This window comes from Phalangium opilio, unplaced genomic scaffold (assembly GCF_054372755.1).
Source record: "Phalangium opilio isolate 3A_F unplaced genomic scaffold, DU_Popi_V2 ptg000200l_1, whole genome shotgun sequence".
In the NCBI taxonomy this organism is placed as follows: Eukaryota; Metazoa; Arthropoda; class Arachnida; order Opiliones; family Phalangiidae; genus Phalangium; species Phalangium opilio.
Genome location: NW_028324213.1, coordinates 182621 through 202566, shown reverse-complemented (window position 1 = coordinate 202566; position 19946 = coordinate 182621). Strand labels below are relative to the sequence as shown.

General features: G+C 34.7%; 1 non-coding gene across 1 annotated transcript; it reads left to right on the top strand.

Moving 5' to 3' along the window:
• The first annotated feature begins 17341 nt into the window (after positions 1 to 17341).
• On the top strand, positions 17342 to 17414 carry TRNAV-CAC (transfer RNA valine (anticodon CAC)). Its single transcript has one exon. It is a non-coding gene; the product is annotated as a tRNA-Val (tRNA).
• The last annotated feature ends 2532 nt before the right edge of the window (positions 17415 to 19946 follow it).

Below are 19946 nucleotides of genomic sequence, written 5' to 3'. Positions count from 1 at the left end.
GATATCGCTTCAAGATTTTAGCGAGACTTGGTTCCCGCTTGTACTTCCAGTTTTCGTGAAAGCGACTTTTTATAAGCCCGTGATTGCAAGCGTGATTTTCAAACATATAAAAAGCGTACTTATTCAAAAAAGAGATGGTGGGTTCACCCAGTGTGGCAAAACCAAAAAATCTGAGGGACATTTCGAAACTTTGGTAAGTAGTATCTCAAGTTTCATCGCAGAAAAAAATTATATGCTTTTCAAAGTTTCGATAAAAGGCTTCAAATACTAAATATTCCGAGGCTTTGCCTATAATTCCATTTTTATGGAGTGATTAAGTTAGCACTAAAAGGGTGCGAGTAATATTTTTTAATCGTTGGAAAAGATGCAAACGATGGGGCAAAACCTAGGTGCTTTGTTCACTAACTTTACGAGGATATGCCCAGAAAAATTAGATTTTCTATTGACCTTTGTAAAATTGCGTTTAACAAAGAGATACATCGTAAGAGAACCTATTTCCCCGGGTTGAAAATTGGCATTAACATTACGGTAAGTTACCAGTTTATTCGCGAAGACCGCTAGTCAGATTCTAGGAAATTCCTATAGAATTTCAGATTTCTGGTTACTGGTGACAGCCTTCCATGAATGGCTTATGCCTTTAGAGTGGAAACTTGTTAAGTTTTGTGGGACTGTTTGCAGCCAAAATATCTAGCAGTAGAATTTGTATAAGAAAATATCAGGCAATATATTCAGAACGAAAGACTTACAATAGATGCCAGATAGAAATATGTGGTCGCGAGTTGCGGGCGATTTCGCCAAGGTATGGGATTTTCCACTGTGTTGTGGCGCAGTGGATGGCAAAAACGTAAGAATTCAACAACTTAACAACTCTGGAACGCAATTCTTCAAAAACAAAGTAAATAATACTGATTGGAACGTTGTAGTTTACTAAAGGTTTTTGTCATGGATTATTTTAAAGGGCTTCAACTCTATAGTTCTTAAGGCGACCGTTGACGCCCAATACAAATTCGTAGTAGTGTATATTGGTGCTTTCGGTTCACACTCTAATGGCGGTATTTTTAAGTATTCGTCTTTTGTTCAAGAAGTGGAAGACGAATCTGTGCAATTTCCTCCGAAATCCAAGCTAGCAAATTCTGATATTTTGGCACCTCATGTACTGGTTGGGGATGAAGCCTTTCAGTTAATGCCCAATTTTATGCGTGCTTTCCTAGGCAAACACCTAACGAGTCAAAGATGAATTTTCAATTACTCAGAGCTAGGTATGAACTATAGTTAGAATTTTGAAGACAATATATACCAATAAGTAATTTTATTATCGGGGAAGAAACTAGGGATGCACCGATATGGGTCCAGCCGATATATCGGAAATTCGTAGCCGATATATCGGCCGATATTATCGGCCCATAAACAAATAACATTTCCCCATGAATATCGTTTCCAAGAGTACAATCAGCATTATTTAGGACCATTTATGTTTTTACTTTGTTTTATTAGAGACACGTGTCACATTTCTTTCGTTTAATGTGGTACCGATACATATTTTAGCCTTAACCCCCCTTTCTTAAAAATGGTGTGGTCTAAGTTAAATCCTTCCTTGGTTTTTAGTAAAAAAAATGCAGCTCCTTTCCTTGTTTAGCATGAAGTAGCGTTATAAGCAAACTTAGGGACCACAAGTGAAAAGTTCAAAATGTAAATTAGTGACACCAAACACATTAGAGAGCGTCAGTGTCGACTTCGATTGTCTGCGGGATGTATGGGAAACAAGGGTTATTACTTTCTCATAGTCGTAAACAACGGCAGAAAACTGAGATTGTGGATAACCTTGAATTTTTATAGGCAAATGTTAAATTGTGGGCATAAACTTGTTTGATGTGTTTCACTTAGTATTCATTGAGTACTTTTTTTCTTGTCATATTTGTCCCGGAAATATCGGTTTACACGAAGCCGATATTGGCCGATACCGATATGAAAAAGATACGCCGATATATCGGTAACCGAATTCGGTAACCGATATATCGGTGCATCCCAAGAAAAAACAGGCGTTGTAGTGAGAACGCATTAGGGATCCTAACAGCGAGAGGGAAAGTTTTTGAAAATTCTTTTAATATGAAACCTGAAAACGTGGATTGTGACTTGTGTGATTTTACACAATCACTTAATGACCGAGAAAACCTTTCAAAAGAAAAATCAAAGTCTACAGCTCTTTCAATAAATTTCTCTCTTCGTGGTTTCCCCCCCCCCCGACACGAGAGAAGAGGGGAAACTTTGATAGAAAATTTCTGGCATAGCGCACCCGACCACGCGTTTCACCGGACAAGGTGCTCGTGCCACGGTCGGTTAAAAAAATCGGTCGTGCCATGCCCAAAATCTAGTTTTTAACGGGTTCTTCTTTCGGAAACCGATGAAAACATATATTTTTATTTGAAAATGTGTAGCTATTGCATTCAGGAATGAAATAGGCATTTCCACTAACACGGTTGCACGACTTAAGTCTGTGCTTGAAGTTCACATATTTCAAGTTTCTGTTCAATATCTCACTCCAGAATGAGAAGCAAACAACGCGTTCTTCAAAAGCACAAAGATAAAAAGGTTGTTTATTCTGCCACGAAGCTGCATCTCCTGCCCTCGCGTAAGATCCTTACTGCTACTTGAAACGTTGATAGAAGCATCTATTGCACGGACGGTTTTTGTGAATACGTTGACAGAAACGAAAACCTTGTTGTCAGAGGATTTGAAAATGAAAACCTGACGCATCACTCCAACGCGTTTGAAAATCAACCGCCCTCTGCGAGTCTGCGGCATGGAACTTCTCAAACGAGGCAGCAGAAAACCGATTTTTATTTACAAGATATTTCAATAGCGATGAAGGTGCCGTCCCTTTGTAGTGGAACTTGCTGGAGTTCAAAGTTCGAATGTCCCCTATGATGTTGATTAAAATAGGGAGGCTTTTTCGAACATACTTTATTGCGGCTATTTTTAAACTTAATGAACATATATAATATTTAAGCCATCCAATTCCAATTAATATTTGCCATCTGCATAGTCATAACTAGTTGAATAACTGCCAGTTCACACTTCCTTTTCTTATCAGGAGTGAAATGAGCCATAAGGCTTGGTTATATAAGATGCAAAATGCGTTTTCTCCTTTTTCAAAGAAGTGCTTATTTCACTAAAATTAGAAGATTTTTCATGTTCAAAAAATTTTCACTCTTGTTGATTTTCGTAATTTCATTAAAAACTGTTTCTTCAAAGGAATTTGGAAGATTCTGTTTTTTGGATAGTGGTTTAGAAGAGACTTTGGGGACGGAAATCTCTTTTCGCTTATGGTTTTCTGGCACGTCTACCCTGATAATATTATCATCAATATTTTCGGTTCTAGAACTGGAACTTGATTCGTCTAGAGCTTATTCTTCACAATCGAGTTCGAATCTCTGAACTAACTTTAATTAGACAAAGTGTTGCGATTTCTATTGAATTTCTTCTACCGTAAGGAGATTGTTTGCTTCTTTGGTGTTATTTCCTTTGTTTGTCGCACCCTGGGACTCCTTATGAATCTGAATATCCACTTTCTTTGGTTGTTACTTGAAGTAGTGAAATATTACCGTGTTTAGCTACCAAATGTTTAAAACTTGCTTCTTATTTTTGCTATTCTCTAACCATTGTTAGAAACTAGAGAGAGAAATTGGCGAGTAACACTAATCGTGCGCTGAACTATGAGAAAGAACAATACGACGGTTGACTAAAGTACACTTGATATTAAATCATTTTGCAAAACCAAGAGTAAAAATCTATCTGTCCCTAATGAATTTGCCGCCATAGGTTTTAGAATTATTAAAATGTTCCAATGCGAACGTCTTTTGGAACCTTTAAAATGCAACGGCATACACGTACTCTCTCAAAAGTAATTAATGTAATGATAAAATGTTTTCGGGGAATGGAATTTTGGTCTAAAAGCCCAGATAAGTAAATTTTTTAAATTTGATTACCAGTAAAATAAGTTATTTCAATGGAAAACGTTAATGGAACGTTGTTTTTTATTAAGCATGCCTATAAGTTTCAATTAAAAAGAAAAATTAATATCTGATCATTCAGTCAAGTGATAACCTCAGCCTTATCGATACTTTTCAGGTTTTGATTCTAATCAAGACATTTTTGATTAATTACACTTGCTTTAAGGTCCTTCAACACTAAGACCTTTTTTCGCGAGGCGAGGTACGTAACGCTAGCACGCAGTGCAAATTCGCAGCAATCCGAGAGTTTCATTGGTTGAACTTTTATATAGAGGTTGAATTCAGACCATCCGGGGTCGGCAGAAAGGTTAACCGTGTATTGAAGAAGGAATTCCGAAGAAATTAACAGAACAAGGAGTGGCGGGAATTATTTGGCAATTAATGAAGAAAAGCTAATTTCGGAAGTCAAATCTACAAAAATATCCGAAGCCAAGGTCAGCTTGGATAAGAATATCCCATTGATTAAATTTTTCTGGTAGGTTTGTCAAAGGCTTAGCGTTTGTTTAAATAGTGTATTCTGTTCTATGATTCATTTACGACTCGAAACCAATTTGCCTTCGCCAAACAGGAGCTCTCTGATTGGATGCGACACGGCAAAGATTTTCGCGAGGTTTGCAAGAGCTTGCGAGCTTAGCTTCGACGCGAATATTAACAATGTGGACGATCTGAGCGAAGCGATGTTTCGTGCGCGCGAGCGTTACGTACCTTGCGACGCGAAAAAAAGTCATAGTGTGGACGGGCATTTACTGTTTAATTTAAAACGGCAACTATTTACATCTTCGCGTGGTATTTGGTGAGCCCTTTAGAGATGCATCAATTGGTGAATAAAGTTCTCGAGAAATCAGTCGCACCCAGCGAAATTGGAAACCTAAGATTTTGTCAGGTGAAAACTCCTGGTGAAGTCAAATATGAAAAAACTCTTTCAGTATTAATCTTCATGGACTCCTAATCTGGAAGTCCACGTATACGACACTTGGCTTAAGAAAGGCACAGTTCTGCAGTGTCAAAATAGTAGGTTTCGGGTGCGGACTCCTTAAAGTGCGACTTTTATTAATTTGGAAGTCCCGTTCAAGAATCTTTAGGAACTTATTCACTAGATTGGATTTTATTTCTACGCGATGACTAACCCAAATATTTTTGGACCTAGAAAGTAAATGGAGATTTAATTTTATATTTTCTATTTGTAGATATACCTTATCATCATTCAATATTCATAATTGAAATGGACTGCTTGAAAAACTTGTGAGAATTTAATTTCGTTTCAATTATTTTTCAATTAATCCAAAAAAGTTTTCAGAGGATTATTTGTATAGGTATATTTGCGACAAGTAGAATAGTTGCACTAAGATACTGTTTGGAATAAATAATTAAGACATTTATTAAAGTACAATATGGTTAAAAGCTAGAATCAGAATGATAATTTAATTATAATATTTGTTATTCATTTAAGAGAGAGTCGAAAAATTTGAAAATTTAAAAAGCAATTTATAACTATTCCGTCAAAGGGCTTAGTTGTACGCTAAAAGTATACCAAAGGCTAGAATTTTTAATCTAAAGAGCGTATAAATCAATGAATATATCAATTGGAACCGTGTTTCTATCTACAATATCAAAGAAGATGCAAGCAATTAAGTTTCAGTAATGCTGCGCATAACAGACCCTAGGCGTTAGTCTTTCTCACAAAGCACTCACTAAGGTGTACCCCCATTGAAAGAATATGTCAGGTGGTACTCTATTAAGCCGTTAAAGTTTTAGATTAAGATTGCACATAATTATCAAACCTCAGGTATTCGTGTATTTACAATCCTGTGATCTGTTTGTTTTAGCAGAAACGTTGGGGTGTCATCCAGTTTGCTCAACAGAAAGAAGAGGCAGGTCTTAGCGACAGAGGTTAAAAGGAATTACGTTTTTTTGGCCGTCCCCGCCAGTAACGTTATCAATACGTAGTTTAAGATACTTTAAAATTTTCGTAACGTGTTTTAGGGAGGAGCTCTATACTGGGCTGTGAGTCGGAATGAAGTAACTTCTTTCCCTGTTGTTACTATGACTAGTATACTAAAACTTGCCGCGTAAGCGGCGCTTAAAGGCCTCGGAATATCTTCCTTATTTTTCCATGCAGTTCCTCGGTAAATATCTTTCAACATACTATTGACACGATCAAATGGCACCATGAAAAGACTTTGGAAATTCCCATCATGTTATTATACAAAATTTAAAATAGAAAGTTTAATTGAAAGCATTGTGACATTTTTATACGAAACCCAGATCTCTTATTTTTACGTTACCTTACGCTTGGTAAATTTAGCAAAATATACCGTATCGCCGATTCCAAAATGTTTTCTGTAAAATGCCCTGCTAAAAAATTCTGAAATTGCTCCACTGACAACGGATTCATTGTCTATTACAAGAAAAAATGTATAAGAACTACAACATTTTATCATTTCGTACATGGAAACTCACTGCAATTTTTAGAACGTATTTCTCTGGCGAAGTCATATTAAGTTATGGAGTTAATTTTGCATAAACGTTTCGACGTTGCACGGTATTTGGTAGTTCATACGACTCAATGTTGTTCGAGGAAATCTTACCCATGAAAAAATGGGGCCAAGGTTTCATTTTAAATTAGATATAAGGGCCGCTATGTTATTTCGGAATCAAGACGCAAAAAAGCCAAAACCAAAAGTAGTATCTGAGGTGCGAGTATATATTATTTATTTTGAAAACGTACGCTAAGTTTTATTTAAACTAAGAATGCGGAACCTCTTAATTGTTTAATCGAAAGTAAGACACGGAAAGCCACACGAAAGTTACAAATATTAGCTGCAATGCGGTTCGTGGAAATTTTGCCCATGGCAAAAATGTAACCGAGGTTTAAACTCAAATTAAAATTATAGTCGAAATTAAAACAGTACTATCAAAAATATATTTTACTACATCTTTAATTATAATAAGCAAGTTATATAGAAACAAATGTTGATTATTGTCGAAAAGGGTGTTAATATTGTGCCAATTAGCTTTAGAGTATCCATACACCACTTAATTGTACGTTAAACTGCAAACAAAGTAGGTAATATATTTTGAGATAAAATATTTATATTGTCAAGAGGTTTCATCTGGTAACCATTTTCCGTGGTAGTCGCGGATTAGAAATTTTTAATATACTTTATAGTGCTAGCGATCTCAGTCCGTACAGTTTCGCTTTTGCAAAATACTATCTCTCCTAAGCTACATTTCAGTACATTAAGTTTATGGCGATTTTGGAAACTAACGAATCAAATCGAACGATATACCACTTTCCGTTTGGTAAAAAATGTAAAAGAAGTGCAGATAGATTAGATTGCAAGAATGTCAGTCGGCGCCACTAAAACGGTCACACAATTCGCTAGCCTTCGACTCGCATACATCCCCCCAAACTCGAGGGATTGCAACATCTAACAATCGTTTAATCCACCTAAGAACAAATTTTCTATTCAAAGGCATTCGTTTTTGGATTTTTGTATCAGTTTGTATTTAGTGCAAATGTAAGTCTTTAATTCTTTATATCGAAAAAGAGAGAAAAATTCCACTTGTGATCGATTTTTATCAACTTTCTACTTTTTAAAGACATAATAGCATATTAGTAGTATTATTATTATTTATGGGAAATTAGTAAAGGGAACTTTGAACTATTATTGATACTCGTTATATTTAATAATATTGCTTTATAATTATAGAAGGATAGTTGTAATCGTGCACATATGTATAATTTGCGCGTAGACAAAGAAGACCATTCAAAATAGATTACTTTCGAGTAGCTATTTAAATGTTTTAAGTTTGTTATAGTAAGTAAATTCTCATTATAGGGAGTGCTTCTAAATAATTTATACTCTACTGCCATATTTATATTTTGTTTTTATATCGTTGTATACAACGATATAAAAACAAAAAAAATTAGTTAAGGATTTTAGTTTAGCATTTAGGTTATTGCATAATTTTTTAATAGCATATGGTGCCTGGTTTTGACCGATGGTCATTTGTAAATTTAAATTATTTGACGTTATAAATATTGGATTTCGATAATGTTTTAGTGATTGGTTATAGAGATATTTAAATTTACATATGGGTTTGGTAAGCGTTCAATTGTGAAGTAGTTCAAACCTTGCATTCTTTAAATAGTAATTTAGTCGGGTTGTCCAGAGGTTCGTGGCGTGATTAACTTAATATTTTGTTAATCAGAACTACAAGGGGACAAAAAGTAATAATGATTATAACTATAGTTAATATTTGACTGACCTAGTAAATCAAACTGAAATTTAACTCGACGTTAAAACTGTATTTGATGTGTAATTTTGTATTTAAGATTAAGATTGCACATAATTATCAAACTTTAGGTATTCGTCTATTAACAATCCTGGGGATATGATGCCGTGAACTATCTGATTTAGTAAAAAAAAGTTGGCGTGACATCGAGTTTGCTCAACAAAGTTGTGCTAGTTTAACATAAGCTCAAGTGAGAATGTTTCATTTAGGATTAAATTAAAATTGTTTAAACCTAAGTTTGTTTTACTTTTTGTACAATCCCAAGTGTTGTCCACGAAGATCATTATGATGTTACACAGAAAAAGAAAAATCTGTATTTATTGGGAAAAGGTAGGATTTTATTCCATTTCCAAACGAATGTCGCGTTGTTTCGATTTCGGTTGCTTTTGTAGGATTTTATCGATAATCATTTCCAGGCATAAGGTTAGACAAGCGATTCCAATCCCCCAAGACCATAAGTTAAAAATAATGGTTAATTCCTGATTTGTCGTCACGGTGATTTCCTTGACGGTGGTTCCTTCATCCGACGCTACAAAACGATCTATCTTTAAATTTATGAAAAGGAAACATCGATGATCCTGAGCGGTTTCTACAAACCGAGTTGTCCTTAATTATAAACAAACATTTTAAGAACGTGTAGTTATTATGAAAAATTCATTTGAACTGCGTTCAGTAAAATTCAACGGACGCGAAACTGTTACCAGAAAGAAACGCTTTTGTTGAGGCTAAACATTAATTTTTTGCCGAAGTCTTTTTTCTACAATGATGACCCATATTTCATTTCATTATTATTATTATTATTATTATTATTATTATTATGGTTGCAGTTCTTACGTACGGAAATTCATAGAGGCTGTTCAGCGTAGATTTGTTTCATATGTACATACTTTCTTCTTGTAGACCAAGAGCCAGTGGCCTGGATCTTACCTCATAAGTCTTTTTTCTACAATGATGTTTTTAGTTTGCGAATGGTAATTCTTTTTTCCAATGTACACCTTAATACCGCTGTTTTCCAAGTACTTGTGGAACTGATCATTAAAAAATATTTCCGCTAGTAATCCATCGACACTATCCAATATGGCGTATTTATGGGTACCATTGGGAAAAGAGGAGAAAGCAATGCTGTCAATTTGGTTGTAGAACTTAGCCTCAGTCGCTAATCGAGTCATTTCTGGAGTTAAACTATAGCGTTCTGTAACTGCCTCTCTCATCGGCGAACTCCTTCTTATTGCTACTTTGGTGCCAGGAGATTTCATCAGGTCGTCTAGCGTATTAATTCGAATCGATCTGGAGATCATCATTTCGCTCTTCAAATTCCCCGTGTATGCTTTGATTAAAACTGATGTGCCCAGTAACCATCCCGACAACAAAAACATTGTCGAAGTTCTTCGCGGAAATATATCCGGAGCTGAAAAAAAGTGAGAATTGAGTTCTTGCTTCTTAACAATTTCTTCAGCGAGACGTTTGTAAACGTACTACTTTCAGCTGATCAGAATAAGGGGTTATTATTTACGAAAGTAGGTTTCATGAAGAAGGAACTTTAACTATTTGTATATTTTCCGACTTGCATCAAGTTACGTTTTCAGTGGGGCAGATAGGGGAATGTGCCAAAATTAATAATTTAAAATGTACAGACAAAATTTATTAAGCCGTTCACTTTGCAATCAAAACGGGACAAATTGAAGGAGAAATACTTCAATATTTTGAAGAAAGTTTTTTCAAGATGCCAAATGAAAATGTTGCTTGGAAATAAACGAGTGAATTGGGAAAATAGCAAATGCATTTGCCCTTTGTTACTTTGCAATGTAAATTTTGGTGGCCTCTTTCCATATACAGTGGGAATTTATTTAAAAGAAGTATGAAGAAACAACAGCGTCAATGGCTCCGTCACCGGACGCGTCCCTTATTCATAGACGACGGAACACAAGTTTTTACCGTTCCTAAAACCCAGTCATAGATTTAAGAATTTTAAAAAGTACTTAAAGAATTTCCTTACTCGTAGAGCACTTCATTGGGTTACGAGTAAGATTAACTGTTATACGGTGTTATTCATTCCTGCTTATTTAATATATGTAAATTCTTAGATATAAGGAACAATTCCGAGTATAAATACTATATGACATATAACTATTTCTTTGCACCATATCAGTCTTTATACTTAACGGTTCTGTAATATGTTCGATGTGAAAAACCAGACGTATTCCAAACACAAAAACTCTCTTCACCAAGTGTTGCGAATGAATTTCTTGAAGATGACAGATAATATTGACAGGAATACGATACACGCTAATGTCGTTATCCAAATAGTTCCAACAATGCCACCCAAGGATAACCTTTGGCCCTCGATGTTCAACTCGCTCGCTGGGGTTACGAAAGACATTATTCTGTTTTCTACCCGTCGAAATGAGGGTGAAAAATAATATTCGCTTGGAAGAATTGGAGATACGCTTCGAGCATAGAAGTCCGTAAGCTGAAAAATGCGAAATCTGTTTCAATGATGAAATTCTAGTCAACGGCAAATGGAAATGACAAATTAATTGATGCAAAAAGACTTTTACTGTATGGCTGTAAAGAGTAGTTTTTGAAAAGTGTTATCATAATCATTAACTTAACTGCGGATACAGATGGTTACTAAATGTTTTAAACATATGAGATGACATTAATCAATACATATCAAAACAAAAAAAATTAATTCAATGATTTACTCTATTCTTCTTAAATTTGTTCGAGTTACTAATTCACTTGTAAAATTATATGTTTTATGGTTTTTTTTGTCAAATGTGCATGATCTCGTGAGTTGTACACAACCTTTTCATGTACAATAAACCCATATTTCATTTCATTATTAGTATTATTATGGTTGCAGTTCTTACCTACGGAAATTCATAGAGGCTGTTCAGCGTAGATTTGTTTCATATGTACATACTTTCTTCTTGCGTAACCTAGATTACGACTACCTTTTCTTGTTAAATCATTTCGGACTTCAGACTAAAGATTATCACTTGGCAATGATAGATATTAAATTCCTTTCAAAAGAGACTTTTTACTAGTAGAGCTTTTTATTGGGTTGTGATTAAGATTAATTGTAAATTCATTTCTGCTTCTTTAATATACGTAAATTCTTAGCTACAGGGAACAATTCTGGGTAAAAAGTGCTATCTGGCATGCCAGTCATTTTGTCAACACCACGATTTATACTCAAGGAATATCGTGGTTCAGTTTTAAAACAGTAGCGTGTAATGTCTTCGGTACCCAAATCTTATAATTCTCATCAACTGGGGTAAACTTATTAGGGAGGCGATGTAAAATATTGTCAATTAGTTTACATTTGCTCAACATTGCATCATCTTTTGAAGATGATTGCGTGGGGACTGTGTTTAATAAATCTTAATTAGGGCGGCTAATTGTTCGTCCTTTCTTTGCTCATTGATAACAAGCTCATTAGAAAACTCTCTCTCCCTCTATACATATATATATATATATGACCAGTATACTAAACTTACCCCGTGAGAGACGCTGTAGTACCTCGGAATATTTTCACTATCGTTCCATTTATTTTGTTGGTAAAAATCTTTCAACGAGACCATGATGGAATCAAATGGTAACACTTTAAGACTTGAGAAATTCCCACAATGTAATGATATCAATTTTGAATTATTAAGTTTAATTGAAAACTATGTCACACATTTTATTCGAGACCTGCAGATCTCTAATTTTCGCATTACCTTACGTTTACTAAATTTAGCAAAATATACCGCATCGCTAAATCCACAGAGCTTTCTGTAAAATCTCCCGCTAAGAAATGCCGAATCGTCTCCTCTGTCCAACGATAACGTGTCTAATACAAAAAATATGTATAAGGGCTACAACATTTAAACGGTTTTTTTTATGGAAACTCACTGCAATTTTTAGAACGTACTTCCCTGGTGAAGTCATATTAATCTATGGAGATATTTTTACCTAAATTTATCGACGTTGCTCAACAGTTGGTGACATACGACGCAATGCGGTTCGAGAAAATTTAACCCAAGGGAGCATGTAACCAAGGTTTAAATTGAAATAAAAAATGGCAGTATGTTATGGTTAATTCGGAAGCGAGAAGCGTGAACCCAGACTGCGAGCAAATGCTAATTATTGGAAACTTAACCTAGGTTTCGATTTAAACGCAATATGTGGAACTGCTTTAGTGAATTCGAAACGCGTATAAAACCAGACGAAAGTTAGACATATATGCTTCAATGCTGTGAGAGGAAACTACTGAAAAGGTGCCCAAGGTTTTAATAACGCAGCAAGTGGAACCGTTTTTAATAGTGTTAATCTTTTCGGGATCAAGACACGTAAGCCAGACGAAAGTTCGAAATAATGCGGTACGAGGAAATCTTAACCATTGGAAAGAGTGACTAATATTTCAATCTAAACTCAGGAAGTGGAACAGTTTTATGATATTACCGTTTTCGCAATCAAGAAGCGTAAAGCCAGACGAAAGTTAGTAATATACACAATGGTGGAACAACGATATAATCTTAACTATTGGAAAAAGTATCCCAGTAGGTTTTAATTTAAATTCATCATGTGGAACAGCTTTTAATGATGTTCCTTTACTCTATTCAGAACGCATGAAGCCAGATGAAAGTTAACCATTTAAACTTCCAAGGCAAAGGATATCTTTGTTCTTCCTTCAAACTGTACAAGTTTTCAGAAGAAAAAGAACCAGGATATACTTTGCATGGGTCTCGACATCAAATCTGTTCACCTTGATTAACCCGATTAGCGATTCACTTTGAAATATTAACAGTCAGAAGGACGCTCACACGAGACAAACGTTTTAATAGCAAACTTGAGACATTTTTTAAATAGAGGCAAAGCAACAACATACGCCTATTTTCATATCCATTTTATACATATTTTCGATTTTTATATATTAAACCTAATTTATTATAGTAATGCTTGCGTCTTTAAACATTTAAAACTGTTAAAACCTATGGTAGTCGAAATTAATTCCTAGTGAAACAAATTCGAATTAACCCCAGAATATCAGGTTACCATTTTCCGTGATAGTCGCGGACTAGCAATATTTATTAGAGTGCAAGACAAAAATCAAGTAAGAACTAGATCAACATTGTGGGTTGATTTATATTGTAGACCATCAATTTAGTATATTAGTTTTATTATTGTAATTATTACTACTTGTTAAACTTTACTATATTGCATTATAATTATAGTAGGAAAGTTATCGTGTACGTAAGAATAACTTGTGGGTGGACAACGATGACCATTCAAAATAGAAATGTTGAGGTGACTATACGTACGAGCAACTATTTAAATGTTTATAGTTTGTTATTGTTAGTAAATTTTCATTCTAAAGAGTGTTTCTTAATTATTTATACACTATAACTATAATTATATAATGTTTTTAAATTGTTGTATATTAGTTAAGGATTTTAGTTTAGCATTTAGGTTATTGTATCATTTTATAATAGCATATGGTGCCTGGTTTTGACCGATGGTCCTATGTTTTTTATTTCATTATTCTTTATGGTAATTAAAATTATTTGCTGTTATAAATCTTGTATTGTAATAATGTGTCAGTGATTGGTTATAGAGGTCTTTGAATTGTTATGCAAGGGTTTGGTAAGCGTGCAATTTTGAAATGGTTCGAACTTTAAAGGGGCTAACCGGACCTTTCCCGGAACTACTTTTTTTCCGTGTTGTAACACAAAATTTTTAGGGTAGTAAATTGGCATACGGTAACGCCATCTAGCCGAAATATTTCACTTTTTACTCAAAGTTAAATTCAGTTCAGTTTCAGAAAAAGAAACCTAATAACAAAGATCTTCAAATCCAAAGTATATTATAAGGATAAGCGAAGTATTTCATATAGGCTTTGTGATAAACAAGTAAAAGTGCTAACTTATAAATTGGAGTGCATAGAAAAACCTTTGTTTTCCAATTTAACGAATATAATTTTTAAATTTTTAATACCATTATGCCTTGCACGTGCAAGACAAATTGTTTAAGAGCAAAAAACCGCACTGTATGCCAATTTAGAGCTAGTAATCGTAAGTGCACATCCAAGTGCCAATGTGGAGAGATTATAGACCGTGCCTTTAGTTTATCATGCCTCTAAGTACACAAATACGGGTTAAAACTGGGCATCTTCCGCAGGCTACTGTGACGTCAGAACTCGAATAGCGCTAAGATCTGAGGAGAGAAAATTTTGAATTTCTATCACTTTGCAGCCACCAAGCGGTCTAGACGATTACTAAATGGGTCACATGATAAAAAACTATCCAATGGAATAAAGGAGATATTTACGTTTCGTATAGGCAGGCATTGGGGGGGAACAAATTTTACTTCAGCTACCCCAAAATCCCCCTCTCTCTCGTGAGATAGAGGCAGTTTCAGTCATGAAACATTCTATATGGGATAAAAGAAACGCTAGGCTAGGCAGTACAATTTTGTATTGAAGTTGAGGTGATAAATGATACGGAGAGAGTATAGGGTTTCATTAAAGGAGCCAGACCAACACTATTGCCATAGGAGTAGCAGCCAATTCTCTAATTAGAGGCATTATAAACTTATGACTTAGTAGAACTCAAAGAAGCAAAAAGAGGCCAGACTGTTGTTAAAAAGCGCAGCTGGGCAGTAGCAAATCGCGAGGTATTTTCTTTTCTTCAGTGAATAATGCTAAATAAAATGTTAAATAACCTAAATTTTCAGGCAAGCTCAGATTCCATCATTGGCGTAACAATTGAAAAGGAAAGAATAGTCCAAGTAAAGGATTTGACACTGGCGCAATGTCGCACAAATTTAAAAAACATTCAAAAACAAGATCCAAACATTGATCACACGAAATATTTAAAATCGCCGAAGGAAAAAAACGAGCAAACTAATGATATCCAAGATATTACTGAACATCAATCAGACGAAATTTTACGTAACCTTGAGGGAAATGAGTTGGATCCACCTTCTCCTCCTGAAGGAAAAACAGTGCCTCGCTTATGCCACTGTGACAATTGCCGTGAATTGAACACTGTGCATGAAAATAAATGCTGCAAAAGAGGGTGAAACGTAGAAAACAATCCCTGCATTACAGCAGATGAAAACTTCGCAAACGTTATTTTCAATAGGGAAGTTTGGCTAATCCAAATACAAATTTTTCAACATTTAGTGCATTTTGAAGTGGAGCAAGGGGATATAAAGAGGCCGTTCCACTATTCTGCTTACAGACAGTGGGGCCGATTAGGACAGGGCAATCACAGAGTTATCCCATCTTGCACTGTTTTAAAGAAAAGGGAAACATAACCACATCCCAATGGGGATTATACTGGATTTAACCCAGATAGAATTTTTAAAAATCATTAAAACCATGCAAATTGTTGTTATTTAAAGTATTTATTTCAATTTACACTGCATAAGGCATACTAGTGTTATACGGGTGCATTACACGACATACCACAGCGATAGATATTATTCATGTAACACTGTTCTTCAGCCAAAGTAAATTGCTTTAATTATTGGATAAAAAGCCTGTAAAATATATTCTCTTACATTTTTGGTGAGACATTTTAATCTCGAAACTATTATTCCTATTGAGAAAAATGGATTAGCTATTGAACAAAAATTCTAAATCCTAGATTAGAACTATTACAATTTGCAGGGGAAAGGATAGCTTTTCGGACGGGATATCATTAGCTACGGCCCAAGCGCAATTTGGTCAGGGAAATTTAACGTCCCGGAGGAAAGGTGAAAATGGGCACTGTTTAATGGCAGGAAAACCCCTTCAACTGAAATAGCTCTTTAGTATATATTTTTACAATAACAAGAAAACGGAGAGGTATCTCTTATGAATCATTTTCCTATAAGCATCACTTAATTCTCCATGTCTTGAGTTAATAATAAAACCATACTCCAAAAATTTTATTAGCCTTATAGTGAGATTTAAAAAATAAACCTTTTCTATAGTGGGATTTGATAAACTGACAAAATAAAAAGCTTTAGGAGTGGGTTACAAAAATTAAAAACCAAAAAAAGTACACCCATCACATAGTGGGCTAAAAATTTAAAAAAAAGTAAAACCATTTCATAGTAGGATAAAAAAACTTAAAAAAAAATAAAACCATATCATAGTGGGCTAAAATATAAAAAAACACTTTAATAAAAGTCTTTCTTAGTTGGATAAAAGTTAAAATGATTAAAAACGTTTTATAGGTTAAAAATTAAACGAATAAAACCCATTCTTCGCAGGTTAAAAATTAAAATAGATTAAAAAAAATTATATTGCATTTAAAAATAAACCCCTTTTGGAGTATAGGACTCAAGGTATCCAAATTGTTTACGTTTGAAGTCCTTCTAGAATGGGGAAATTACCGAAGTCACCGAATTTGCAGTATTTATCCCTAGCTGATCCTTGCTCTGCTCTAGGAGGGCAAGGGGTCAAGGCCAAATTTTTCCGTTTCGTTGTTACATTAGGATCTTCAGGAAAAGTTCGTTTAGACTCCGAACAACCTCACCTGACAATGTCAGGTGCAACAATTCCTTCGAGTGTTGGGCCCTCGTAGGTATTCTACAGGGCCGGTAGGCCCTTGTAGATATGACTTGATACCGTTTTGTAACGTTAAAGTAATATTCACCCGCTTTTGCTAATTTCCTATGGAGATTAACATGGGTTTTTCGTGATTTTTCCCCACCGCTAACTTAAAAACTACAGCGAAAATACTTTTCGGAATTATCTTAAATTAACAATTAAATATTCAGGGTGTGCTATCAGCCAGTTTGATCAAAACAATTAAGTCTAAGTATGTTAATTTTAGTTAATTACATAAGTACGGCTTTGACCATCGTGATTGGACATAATAGTCAGCTAGATCTCTTGGAAAACTCAGTGTTATTACGTATCTGTAGTGTGGTGGTTATCAAGTCCGCTTCTCACGCGGAAGGTCCCAGGTTCGAGCCGTGGTAGATACATGTATTGACCATCGTGATTGGACATAAGAATTAGCTAGATCTCTTGGAAAGCTCAGTGTTATTACGTATCTGTAGTGCAGTGGTTATCACGTCCGCTTCACACGCGAAAGGTCCCAGGTTCAAACCCTGGTAGATACATGTTTTGACCATCGTGATTGGGCGCTTGAATTAGCTAGATCTCTTGGAAAACTCAGTATTACCACGTATCTATGGTGTAGTGGTTATCACGTCCGCTTCACACACGGAAAGTCCCAGGTTCGAGGCCAGGTAGATACATGTTTTAACCATCGTGATTGGACATAATAATTAGTCAGATCTCTTGGAAAACTTAGACTTACCACGTGTCTGTGGTGTAGTGGTTATAATAAATATTTAACAATTATTTCACTTCACTTGGTTTAATAATGTGACATAGGTAGCATACTTTTTCCCTACTTTTAAAACCATTAAACTAAGTAATATTAGAAGTTCAACAGATAGTCAAAAAAGATCTTAAAAGCCACTGTAAATGGTGCTTAAATGCCTAATATGTCCTTAATACTTCCAAATAATATTAGTAAATGGCGTGAATTGATCATAGAAATGGGGTTAAAGTACACCCTAAATGATGTCTTTTTTGGCACTGGAAAAAACAGCATATATGGTGTTTGAATGCACCATTATATTTTAGAGTGCAAATGTATGACGGTAAAGCAAACATAATTATTCAAAATTTAATTACATTAAGACTGAAGTAACAGATATTATATGAAAACGTCTTGATTTGGACCAAGGCCGAAAAAACAAACGATATGTGTGAGGTTTATCAATTGACTGAAGTTCAGATATTGAAATTTTTTTCTAGTTATTTTTATCCACTCAATCCTTAATCAATATTTAATTCAATCAACTGATTTTACTGTTAATCGATCTAGTCCCTCTAAATTAAATGAAAAAATTACATATCTATATGGGGCGCCGTTTCGGACAAAATTCACATAAAATGGATATCAATAATTTAAGAACGGATATCAATAATTTAAGAACGGATATCAATAATTTAAGAACGGATATCAATAATTTAAGAACGGATATCAATAATTTAAGAACGGATATCAATAATTTAAGAAAGGACATCAATAATTTAGGAACGGATATCAATAATTTAAGAACGGATATCAATAATTTAGGAACGGACATCAATAATTTAAGAACGGATATCAATAATTTAGGAACGGACATCAATAATTTAGGAACGGATATCAATAATTTAGGAACGGACATCAATAATTTAGGAACGGACATCAATAATTTAAGAACGGATATCAATAATTTAGGAACGGACATCAATAATTTAAGAACGGATATCAATAATTTAGGAACGGACATCAATAATTTAGGAACGGACATCAATAATTTAGGAACGGACATCAATAATTTTAGAAAGGACATCAATAATTTAGGAACGGACATCAATAATTTAGGAACGGACATCAATAATTTAGGAACGGATATCAATAATTTAAGAACGGATATCAATAATTTAGGAACGGATATCAATAATTTAGAAACGGACATCAATAATTTAGAAACGGACATCAATAATTTAGGGACGGACATCAATAATTTAGGGACGGACATCAATAATTTAGGGACGGACATCAATAATTTAGGAATGGACATCAATAATGGACAAATTTGTGGTTTGTGTTGTTTCTCTTGGCTAAATCATCTTACCTAAACTTGGATAAGGACGACTTACCACGTCGGCCTCCCTTTAAATACTAACACCTTCGATAGTCAAGCACAAAACTAAACCAACTACCACTCTAAGTTCACGAAATTAACTTATTATCATTAATCATTCAAATACTAATAATAAATTGTAATCATTAATTTGCCATTTCTTTATTTACATAAATTTACATAGTACAAAATATTTATATTGACCATACCATGAGTTGTACCATAAAATTGTATGTTGCGTCGAGGGGTTAGCCACTCCGATGGTCGCGCAAAGTAAAAACAAAAAAACCGAAAAGTGAAAAACACGGTAGAAATGGAATCGGATGGGGAAAGCTTTACCTTTCAGTGTATTGTCATACTTTAACGGGTTAAAACTTAAGCTAAGAAAGAGAGGTACACTGGTAAGAGGCGCCGGCCGGTCTGCCGTCGAACAATGCCCAAAGGTGGTCTAATTACAATTTTAACTAACCTATGTTAACATCTACGCATTACAATTTTAACTAATCTATGTTAAAATGTGTGCATTACAGGTTTTATTAAAAAAGTTTAAAGTTATATATCAGTCGCGTTCCTCTCTCTAACACTACAAGTTTCAGTGAAAACAGTTTAACGTTTTGTTAAGTTACTTTCCGAAACATTTTCGGGAATTTTTTTATGGTTTTGTGAAACCTTTGGTCAGTGAAAACCAGCCTTTATTATTCGGAAATTTGGCCCGTGCAAACCAGCCTTTTAGAACCTAGAGAGAAAAATACTTTCCCACGCTATGTAGTTTACCCGTACTTTAAAACTTCGGTTGCAGTTGAACAGATTTTTTCCCACGATTTTGGAAGTTTCCACCAGGGCGACCGAGCAGTACCGCTTAGCAGCAATATCTTTGGATCTTTGACTTAGCTAAGCAAACTTAACTGTAGGAGTTTGTCAGTTATTTCTAGAAGTACAGGAATT